At 32.5% G+C, this 12,471-nt stretch overlaps 1 protein-coding gene across 1 annotated transcript in view; it reads right to left on the bottom strand.

Moving 5' to 3' along the window:
• EYS (eyes shut homolog) overlaps nt 1-12,471 on the bottom strand; it is a 1,675,061-nt gene that overhangs the window by 447,970 nt on the left and 1,214,620 nt on the right. The window lies entirely within an intron of this gene.

Genomic DNA, 12,471 nt, shown 5'->3' on the forward strand with positions numbered 1-12,471 from the left:
TTGTCCTTAACAAGTAATTTAACATATGGAACTATATTTACCGAGATAGATTTTATCCTTGCATTCACTATCTGCTTATTTGTATGTTACATAATTAAAGCTAAAGTTTCTTAATTGGTATGGATATATTGGATGGAGGATTCAGTTAAAAAATTAGTGCCTGTATGGTAATGGAAAGGCTGCCTAGTTTTCAGGTTCAAACAAAACCTCAGCACCTTGAAGTAGCTAATAGTGATTTATTAGTTAGCTGATGCCATGTCACAAACTACTCCTAAACACCAAACTTTTACTTAGCTCACAATTCTGCAGGTGGATAATCAGGATGAGGCTCATACAGGCATTTCTTATTTCACCTAGGCTTAATCGGGTTCTTCAGACAGCTGCTGCTTCTGCTGCAGTCCGAATGATCTAAGATGGTCTCAATGAGAACACCTCATGTCTGTTCCTTGTGTTCTCTCATTGTCCAGCAGACTAACTAGTGTTTGTTTGCATGATGGTCACAGGAGATTCAAGACAGCAATGGAAGTATGTAATTCCTGGAACTGGCACCATGTCAATTCTGCTGCATAATAATGGCAAAAGCAAGTCACAAGCCCACCCAGAGTCAAGGAGAGAGAAAATAACTTCACTTCTTTATGCGTGTTGCTGCTAAATCACTTTGACAAGGGCATGGCTATAGGGAAAGGCCATGAATTGAAGACATTCTACAACCAAACTAACACAGTGGAGAAGCCAAGAAATATTTTCTAACATTTTATTGTGGCAAAGCAAAATTAATATGACTATTTTTCTCAGTTCAATTTTGTCCTAGAGTTCTTTTTCCCCAAATTTAAACCACAGATTATTGGTGTTAATTTGATTTTCTTACTCTCTATTACCCTGGAAAATGTAATAGGATGGTATATATCAGAGATTGATAACCACATGCCATTAAAAGTCACAAAAATGCCAATACGCATTTTATAAAATACTTATTTCTTTCTATGTATGGATATACTTTGTTGTAAAAGTTCTGGCTTTTCACAACAAATTTAAAACTTAAGACCAACAATATGTTGATCAAACTGCTAAAGGTAGACTGGCTCAACCTTGGATATGTATTACTTGATCATAATAGACCTTGATTTCTTAGAGCCATATAAAATGTCTTGACCTGATGCTGAGTTATCTTGACTTTAAACTGCGTCTCTTAGACTCCTTCTGGACTTGAACTTGAAGTTTTCATGATGTTTAGACATCTAGAAAAGAATTTCTAGAATATGTTGTGGTCTCATCATCCTTTGACAAACTTATTTTGACCAGGTAAGTGATCAGAAAATGAGAATAGAAAAATGAAGTAAAATTTACCAAAGAATGTACTTCAGAATCTCTAAGTAGGGGGAAAAAAAAAAAAAAAAAGCACATTGAAGTTAGTCATATCTGAGTACTCATTGCCAGTTTGATTTTTGCCAAGTTAATTAACTTATCTGATAAAGGGTTCCACATTTTGATAATGCTATACTGAGAATTAATTGGATTTGTACATAAAGTGCTTAGTACAATGTCTAAGTATTATGGCCATACCTTCTCCCCTAGATTATTTCCCTCCACAGTACCTGTTAGTTGATTTAATCACTCAGCCAAACAGTTAAGAATGGGGATAGTTTTAGATTTAGATACTCAGAAGTTTTTTCAACATAACATAATGACATAAAATTTTACAATTTTGCAGGAACTGCAGACATGCCTAGTTTTCAAGTGTTTATAATTAAGAAAAGAATCAGGAGGGAACAGCTATTACAGAGTTAAAAATAAATACCACTAAGATAATCATCTTGCATCATCTATTTCAGATTCTAAGTTTATCTCTTAAAATTATAAGGGTATAATACCCACATACTAAATACCAGATTAATTCGTTAGTGATTGGGCATTTTAATTATGACATAATTGAGTTCTAGCTTGGTATTAATATGTAGGTAACACCTAAGCAACAGTGATTTAAATATGGGTGAGAGGTTAGTGAAATGTTCCTGGTGAAAAGCAAAACAATAAAGAGTGCTTAGCTAAAAAAATAATAAATAAAAAATCACAATAAAAAATCAAAACATATGACTGAGCGAGTAATGTTTTACCAGTCAGCAAAAGCGTAACAAAAATTTTATTCCTCAGAGTGGAACAGTTTTCAGTTCAGTGAGTTTACAGTTCCATTATTACAAAGCACTTTATAAAGGGGGTTATTGAACTGATGCTGATTTAAGATCTTATATACCAATTTTGGTTTTCGAAAAAGGCAAGGCAGTTAAGGACAAAATGTGGTGAAATATCATAGTGACACTTCACTTATGTTGAGGTTAGATTTATAGTGACCTCATTCATCCAGAACACAGCTGTAATCAGGGCCTTGGTGAGCCAGGCTTCTGAGCAGTCATATGTGTCAGAAGTCACCCACATCACTCTCTAGGGGACCTGGGCTAACCTGAAGTTCTTAACCAGGCATTGGGGTGTTTAATAAGACTCCACCAGATTAGATGCAGGACAATAAACTGACAGTGGCAAAAGAAGTTAAAACTGCTAGAAAGATAAAACCATGGATAAAACCATAGCAAATAGTGGCTGCTAAAACAATTATTGCAATACTTTATATTTGTGAAAAGATGTTTGCTAATGGGCTGTGCATTTGGTTCAAGAAAGCAAGAAAAGACAAAAATGATCACAGTTTCATGCTTTAAGTATTAAATTTTCAGAAGAATTATTTAGAATGTGGTCTTGGGGCTGTTGAAAAATGAGGTGATGTTTCATATATGTCACACATTTAATTATTAAAGAATCCAAGGATATTTAGTCAAGTAAAGGATTTTTTCCACGCTTCCATTAAATTTATTTATCATACATTTTATTTTTAAAGGGGAAATGTTGCATGAAATTAACACTACAATAAAATACTCAATGAGATCTGAAATGTTCTATTATAATGGGAGTGCTATTCAGCTGAGTCAGTGTCATATAAGAAAAGTGGTTCCTCATAGATCACAATCTACCCTGACATGGGCTCTGTGCCCCATATTTGTGCTGTGCTGTATCTTTTCCTTCATTCTAACTCTGCCACCCCTACTTCTTCATGTCACTTTCCATCCATGTGTTCTGTCTGCCGTGGCCAGTTTCTCTTCCATTATCCTTGATAGCTATGTCTCCAATAACTGTAACTAAGCCCCCACTCTTTTCCTTCTAGCCTACCCGCTAGATGCATTCTTACAGCAAAATAAATTCCAGTGGAGTTAAAGACCTTAATGTAAGAAATACAATAAGACCATGAAGCACAGGAAGACTATATAAACATTTTTAAAAAATATCTGATCAGGGAAAAACCTTAAAAACTAATTCCAAAACCAGAAGCCAAAGGTAAAGGACTGATAAATTTAACTAAATAAAAACTTTAATTTCTGTTTCCAACATACACGACAAAGGAAATCAATAGAAACAGACCAAAAAGCCAACAGAAAAATAATCAAGGATAAAAACACAAAGAACACACAAAAAGTGAATATTTTACAAACATGAAAAATTGCTCATTCTTTCTCATAATGTAATATTTTCAATTTCTACACATCTGATTGGCAAGATTAGAAAAATTGATCATACCCAGTTATGGTGAGATTTAGAGAATCTTGACCTCTTATGCTGTGAATGTTAATAGGAATTGAATTGAATTGATATCCTCTCTTTGGAATTTTGTTAATTGCCAAACACTGATTTTGTGTTTAAAAGTACATATCTTTCCACTTTTAGGAGTTTATTCTGCGGATAAAATTGCACATATATGCAAATTTACAGTAGATAATATTTTAATTGCAGCATTTTTTTTTCTAGCAAAAACTACAAACAGCCAACAGATCTATCATCACGGGGATGTAAATAAATTATAGAACATTCATATGATAAAATATGTGGCTGTTAAAAAGAGAGAAGAAGATCTATATGTACTGACATGAAAATTCTCCAGTAATTATTATTAAATAAGAACATCAAAGAACAGAGTAAAGTTTATAGTATGCTCTTGTTTAGGGAAAAAGAATATGTATGCATATAAATGAGTGTGTGTGTGTGTGTGTGTGTGTATATATATATATATATATATATATATGAATGGACAACTTCAGGAAGTGTATATAAGAAAGAATTCTGAAGAATGTGAATAGAGTTTAGGGGTGAGAGGGAGAATCACTTTTAATGTATGATCTTTTGCGCAATTGAAATTTTGTACATGTATTATTTTCACAATAATAAAAGAACAGTATAAAGAATTCTCTGATTGCTATGTGGGAAACATATTTGAGGAGATGCAATAGAAGAAGGAAGATTCGTTAGGAGGCTATCGTACTGCTCCAAGTAGTGATGATGGTAGTAGCAGACAAGGGGAAAAAACAGAGGTGAGGAAAGGTGGGTGGATAGATTGCAAGTATGTATCAGTGGTACAATACATAGGATTTGCTAATGAATACAATTTTGGTGACTAGGAATAGAGGAATTAAGACTTGCTCTGGTGTTCTGACCCAAGCAATTGAATAAATCAGGGTTCTGTTTACAAAAATGAGAAGAGTGTGTGTGTGGGGGGGGGGGTCAGTGTTATAGGAGTTACTTAGACAGTCCTACTCTTAGGCTGAGAAAGTTGTATTTGGAGGTTTGCCATGATTGAGTTCTTCCTTCTCTTGGGAAGAGATGCAACTGATAAATACTCATTGCCCCTAGCAGTGGATACCGCAAGCACTGATGACTCTTTCTAAAAGATAATTTTATGTCTTTTTAAACAACAACAACAACAACAACAACAACAACAACAACAACAACAGCAACAACAGTAACAACAACAACAAGAGCATTCTACAATATTAATATATATTCTTCTGGCTGAGAAAAATGTATGGTTCTTACTGTGGGATGTTTCTAATAGAGAACTGATATTTTCTCTCCGTGCTTTAAAAGAGAAAAAAGTATTCTAATGGACTCATTATTGTCAGTCAACTAGACTATGAAAAGACAGTGGGGTTGTGATTGGGAATAGTTTCGCTTTGAAGCAGGTAGTAGCTTATTACAAAGCTTGACCAAGAAAACCTCACTATACTCTCCCCACGTAAGATGGAATAGTTTTACATTATAAGTGAGACTTGATATAAAAGAAAATATCATAAGAGTAGGGGGCTAAAAAACCAGTGAGAGTCATATATGATTATTTCATAGAGTAAAATAGAAATAGAAAAGAAAGGGAATGTGTTGAAAAAACCCTAGACTGATTTACGTTACTTCACTTCACTGCTTTAAAAGGTATCAGTTTTTTAGATCCTGGAAGAGAGAAGCTAGTAATCCCTTTAGGCAATCTTTGCAAGATACCCCAAACCAACCAGGCAATTAATCAAAGAAACAACTTAAAAAGAATAGATTTTAGGGACTCTCCTTATTTTAATTTTTATTCCTATTAATAATAAACATCTAAGTGGAGATGTCAAGTTAGCAAATGGATATATAAGGTGTCACACTTGATGTACATTTGTTGTTAGCCAAAAGATTTTTTAGGGCGTCATTTCATTTTTCTTAGTTATTGACTTCTTTCGGTTTCTTGCTATTTTAAATTCTAAAATTGCATTGTTTTTCTCTTTAAATTCCATGGTTACCTCTAACAGATCTCAGTTATGTTTTTATATTTTAAATATCAAGTATTTAATATACTCAAAAGTATATATGTAGGCAAGAAATGACCAAATTAGTAACAGTATTTATCTTTTGGATATGTTGCAACAAATATGCCTTGATTTTGTAATAAATATAGAAACAATTTCTTTAAAAAAAACCCAAACCTTAAAATCCTTTTAAAAAGCTTAAAATAAAACTTTATTGAATTATATCAACCTACTTTTGAGTAAAATTATTCTTAGGCAATTAATTAAAATTAGTATTCGTATTTATCTAGTTTATCAGATGAATAGTGATTGAATAGAACCAAATGTATCCTAAGCATTTACACAATTCTTGGCTTAAATATATTTTTACACTTTTATTTTCAATTCGACCATTTTAAAAAAGAATAATAGTGCTATTTACATGCAATTTCCCATGGGCTACTCTGTGTGCTAAGCTCAGTGCAGCAAAATATTTACTTTTCATTTTAGGGGAGTATGAATTCTGTTCAAGCGAGTGGCTTGCACATGTAACACATCGTGTATGTACTCATATATTCCACTTTTTCTGAAATGCAGTACCAATTACTGTACTAGGTAAGGAGGAAATAATGGTGAACATGAGGGCAATTCCTGCTTTTGCAGACCTTATAGTGATAGGTTTATTTGGAATATTGAGTGGTAAGAGGAAGACATACATATAATCTAACTGCATAATGTTAGAAATTAAAAGTGTGGCTCAATGAATGGCTAATGAAATGCATATAATTCACTTCTGGAAATTAATGAAAATGAAGCAGATTTATATGTGCTGACATAGAAAGATAACTAAGATATTAATTGAAAAGCCAAGTGGTAGAGTAGTACTGAGGTATTATATAACTAGTAATAACTGATAAAGAATACAGTTGCATATTCACATACAATATGTTTTTAATGTTTAAAGCACAGTAATAAAACAGTGAGCTAAGTAATAACTTAAACAACAGAGTCTCAGCAGCACTGGTTTTCTCACCTTAGTCCTAGTCCCCAGACTCACACCCCTCTGTAAAGCATTGCCTATTCTGAATTTCAACTTCCTTTCCTTTATATTTTTTCACTTGTGTTTGAGCCTAACTAAAACAACATAATGCTTAGTTTTACTTGTTTTATAAAAAACAGTTGTATGCTGTATTATTCACTTCTGACTTGCTTATTTTCAGGAAACATCATATCTAGGATTCATCCATGTTGATATGTTTATCTCTAGCTCAGTTTCACAGCTCCATAATATTGTGTTAACATGCTACTTTTCACTACTGGTGTTAATGGAAATTTGGATTATTTCCAGTTTTTGCAGTTTTGAACAATGACGTTATAAACATTCTTACACGTGTTTCCTGGTGGTTATATACAGAGCAAAAAGCGGAAATTCTAGATTTAGAATTATGCATGTATGCAACTTTAGAAAATAAAAATGTTGTATATTTCTACCAGTAGTATTATGTGCTACTGTTACTCTTTATCCTTATCAACACTTGTTATTGTTAAATTTTTAAATTTTTGCCTATATAGTGTTTGTTTAACAGACCTTAATATGGCTTCAGTTTTCATCTTTCCATACATCTTTTGGCCAGCTTTTATATTGAGTTGCCCTATTTATTTGTATCTGATTTTCATATCATCTGGGAAATAGCCATTTGTCATTTTTATGTGTTGCAAATATGTTCTACCAATTGTTTTTCAATTTTATGTATAGAATCTTTTGAGAAATAGACATTCTCAATTGTAGCATAATCTAATTTACTGACTTTTTAAGTTTATTTTAAAGTTGTCTTTTTAATCTTAAAGTCACAGAGGTAGTCCTCCTATATATTCTTCTGAAACTTCAGTGTTTGCCTTTCTAACTCTTAAGTAAAAGAGACATCATATGTATTCTCTAAACTTTAAAACTACCTGTCAATTAATAATATAATTTAAGTGGAGTTGATGTTTGTTATATGGTGGAATCAAATTTTGTATTTTCTATCTTTTCCACTAGGATAACTAATTTTTCTCAACTCCCTTTAGTAAATCATGTCCATCTATTTTTCCATTGTTTTATGTTTCTATTCCTGTGCTGATCCTATACATTCTTCAATACTGTAAGTCTTACAGTAAGTCTTATTATCTAGAAGAGCAATTCATTCCACCAGTTTGTTTTTCTACTCCAAAAGAATAAAAATAAAAATAAAAATCCACTGGGATTTTGACTGAGATTGTATTACAAATATATATAATTATATGTTTATATAAATTTGGGGGAGGATAGACATTTTTAAAGTAGTAAATCTCCCTTATCAAGAACACTATACCCCTCTCTATTTATTGATGTATTCTTAATATATCTAAATAAAATTTAATAATTTTCTTCATACATATGTTGGATTTTTATACTTATTTATAGGTGTTTTATATATTTATAAATGATATTTTAAATTGTATTTTATAAATTTTTTGTACTAACATATATATAAATGCAATTTATTGCCAGATATTAATTTTCAGAAAACTAAACTATCTGATTAATTCTAATATTTCTGTATATTCTTTTCACTTTTCTATATGTGTCTTTCATGAGTTTTGTTCCTTTTAGGCAAATTCATATAACTTCCATTAATTTTTTTTTTTAATCTTTTTTCACTAGCTAGGAACTTCAACTGTTGTAATGAATAGAAGTGGTGAAAAGCTTGATATTTCTCAATTGCTTACTATATGTCTGTTTATTCTTTTTTTTTTTTTTTTTTAGTATGATGTGGCTTTTTAAAAAATATATTTTTAAAAAATTTTACTTCTCAATATACATTGTAGTTGATTTTCATGCCCCTTTACCCATTACACTCTGCCCCTTCCCCTCTCCCGCCAACATCATATCTGTTCACTTGACTTAAATAGTTGAAGGAATGTTTGTGGTTATTCTGTCTGCTCCCCTGCCAACCTTGATTTGTATGTGCATTTATTTATTTATTTTTAGCTCCCACAAATAAGTGAGAACATGTGGTATTTCTCTTTCTGTGCCTGACTTGTTTCACCTAATATGATTTTCTCTAAGTCCATCTACGTTGTGCGAATGGTAGTATTTCATTTTTTTTTTAATAGCAGAGTAGTATTCCATTGTGTAGATATACCACAGTTTCCTTATCCAGTCATCAGAAGATGGACATTTGGGTTGGTTCCAACTCTTGGCTATCATAAATAGAGCTGCAATAAACATTGAATTACAGGTATCCCTTCAGCATGATGATTTCCATTTTTCTGGGTATATTCTCAACAGTGGAATAGCTGGGTCATATGGTAGATCTACCTGCAATTGTTTGAGGAACCTCCATACCATTTTCCATAAAGGCTGCACCATTTTGCAGCCCACCAACAGTGTATGAGAGTTCCTTTTTCTCTGCAACCTCTCCAGCACTTATCATTCTCAATCTTTTGGATTTTAGCCATCCTAACTGGAGTGAGATGATATCTCAGCGTGGTTTTGATTTGCATTTCCCGGATGCTGAGTGAGGTTGAGCATTTTTTTCATGTGTCTGTTGGCCATTCATATATCTTCCTTTGAGAAATGCCTATTCAGCTTTTTTGCTCATTTTATAATTGGCTTATTTGTCTTTTTGCTGTAAAGTTGTTTGAGTTCCTTGTATATTCTGGATATTAGTCCTTTGTCAGATGTATATTTTGCAAATATTTTCTCCCATTCTTTTGGTTGTCTTTTTACTCTGCTGATTCTTTCTTTTGCTGTGAGGAAGCTTTTTAGTTTGGTATAGTCCCATTTGTTTATCTTTTCCAAAGTTGCCTGTGGGTTTTGAGTCCTATTGATGAAGTCTGTACCCACTCCTACTTCCTGGAGTGTTTCCCATGTGTTCTTTAAGGAGTTTTATTGTTTCAGGATGTATATTTAATTTGTTAATCCATTTTGAGCTGATTTTGGTATATGGTGAAAGGTACAGGTCTAGTTTCATTCTCCTTCATATGAGTATCCAATTTTCCCAGCACCACTTTTTGAAAAGACAATCTCTTCCCCAGTATGTAGATTTGCTGCCTTTGTCAAAGATCAGATGGCTGTAGGCATATGGATTGATTTCTGGATTCTCTATTCTATTCCATTGATCTGTGTGTCTATTTTTATGCCAGTACCATACTGTTTTGGTTATTATAGCTTTGTAGTATAATTTAAAGTCAGGTAGTGTTATGCCTTCAGCTTTTTTTTTTTTTTTTTTGCGCTGGATTGCTTTGGCTATGCATAGTCTTTTGTTATTCGATATAAATGTCTGGATAGCTTTTTCCATCTCAGAGAAAAATGTCATTGGAATTTTGATGAGGATTGCATTGAATCTGTAGATCACTTTAGGTAATATGGACATTTTCACAATTTTAATTTTTCTAATCCAAGAGTGAGGGCTATTTTTCCATCTTCTTCTGTCCTCTATAATTTCTCTCAACAGTGGTTTGTAATTCTCTTTGTAGAGATTTTTCACATCCTTGGTCAGCTTTATTCCTAAGTATTTTATTTTTTTGGTGGCTATTGTAAATGGGCTAGCTTTCTTCAATTCTTTTTCTGCATATTCACTGTTGGAGTACAGATGTGCTACTGATTTTCGTGTGTTGATTTTGTATCCTGCAATATTGCTGAAATCAGTTATCAACTCTAGGAGTTATTTTTATAGAAGCTTTAGGCTGTTCAATATATAGGGTCATATATCATCCACAAACAGGGACAGGCTGACTTCATCCTTTCCAATCTGTATGCCCTTTATTTCCTTCTCTTTTCTGATTTCTCTGGCTAGTACTTCCAACACTATGTTGAATAGGGGTGGTGAGAGTGGGCATCCTTGTCTAGTAACTGTTTTTAAGGGAAAAGCTTTCCACTTTTCCTCATTCATTATTATATTGGCAGTGGGTTTATCAAAAATGGCTTTAATTATGTTGAAATACTTTCCATCTATGCCTAAACTGTAGAGAGTCGTCATCATGAAAAAATTTTGAATTTTGTGAAATGCTTTTTCATCATCTATAGAGATGATCATATGGATTTTGTCTTTGCTTTTATTGATGTGATGTTTCACATTTATTGATTTGCATATGTGAATCAATCTTGCATCCCTGGGATGAATCCCACTTAATCGTGATGTATAATTTTGTATATGTGTTGCTGTATTCTGTTAGCTAGTATTTTATTGAGGATTTTTCCATCAATATTCATCAAGGATTTACTCATTTCCTCCAGATTTTCAAATTTGTTGGTGTATAGTTGTTTATAGTACTCACGAATGATTTCTTGCATTTCTGAGGTTTCAGTTGTAATATCACCTTTTTCATTTCTAATTTTTCTTGGGGGTCTACTTTCTTCTTAGTTAATCTTGCTAAAGGCTTGTCAATTTTATTTATCTTCTCAAAAAACCAACTTTTTGTTTCATTGATCTTTTATATTGTTTTTTCAGTTTCTATATTTCATTAAGTTCTGCTCTGATCTTAATTATTTCTTTCCGTCTACTAACTTTAGGTTTGGATTGTTCTTGATTTTCTAGATCTATAAGGCAAAGTGTTAAGTTGTTTATTTGCCATATTTCCATTCTTCTGAAGTAAGCACTTAATGCAATAAATTTCCCCCTTAATACTGCTTTTGCAGTATCCCATATATTTTAGTATGATATGTCATTTACATTAGTTTCAAGAAATTTTTTGATTTTCTGTTTAATTTCTTCTTGGACCCATATGTCATTAAATAGAATGTTGCTTAATTTCCATGTGTTTGTATAGTTTCCAGAATTTCATTTATTATTAAATTCTAATTTAAATCCATTGTGATCAGAAAAAAATACAAGGAATAATTCCAATTTTTTTTGAATTTATAGTGACTTGCTTTTTGACCTAACAGGTGGTCTATCCTGGAGAATGTTCCATGCGCTGATGGGAAGAATGAATGTTCTGAGGTTGTTGGATGGAATGTTCTATAGATATCTACCAAGTCCAATAGGTCTAAAATATTGTTTAGATCTTGTGTTTCTCTATTAATTTTTGTCTAGATGATCTGTCCAATGAAGAGTGAGGAGTGTTCAGGTTCCCCACTATTATGGTATTAGTTTCTCTTTCTTTCTTTAGATATAATAGTTTTTGCTGTGTACATCTGGCTGCTCTGATATTGGGTGCATATATATTTATGATTGTTGTGTCTTCTTGATGGATAGATCCTTTTATCATCATATAATAGCCTTCTTTATCTTTTTTATGGTTTTTGCTTTAAAGTCTATTTTATCTGATATAAGAATAGCTACTCCAGCTTGTTTTTCATTTCTATTTGCATGGTATGTCTTTTTCCATCTTTTCATTCTTAGTCTATGTGTGTCTTTACAGGTCAGGTGAGCCTCTTCAAGACAGCACATTGTTGGGTCCATCTTTGTAATCTAGCCAGTCAGTCTGTGTCTTTTGAATGGGGAATTTAATCCCTTTACATTTGGAGTTATTATTGAAAGGTGTTGATTTACTCCTAGAGTTTTACTGATTTTTGTTTAGGTGTCTTAAGTATCTTTTGTTCCTTTCTTTCTAATTTTCTTTTTGTCTTCTGTATTTGTTGGTTTCTAGGGGTGATAGTTAAACTATTTTTTTCCTCTTTTGTTAATAGTTTTGTTTTGCTTGTAGGTTTTGCTCTTTCTTGAGTATTCATGGCAATGATGGTTGCTTTGTGGTCTGAAACCCAGTCCTTCCTTGAGAATTTCTTGTAGGACTGGTTGGGTGGTAGTGAACTCCCGCAGTTTTTGTTTGTCTGAGAAATATACTATTGGTCCTTCATTTCAGAAGGATAGCC

This window comes from Cynocephalus volans, chromosome 5, assembly GCF_027409185.1.
Source record: "Cynocephalus volans isolate mCynVol1 chromosome 5, mCynVol1.pri, whole genome shotgun sequence".
Taxonomy (NCBI): domain Eukaryota; kingdom Metazoa; phylum Chordata; class Mammalia; order Dermoptera; family Cynocephalidae; genus Cynocephalus; species Cynocephalus volans.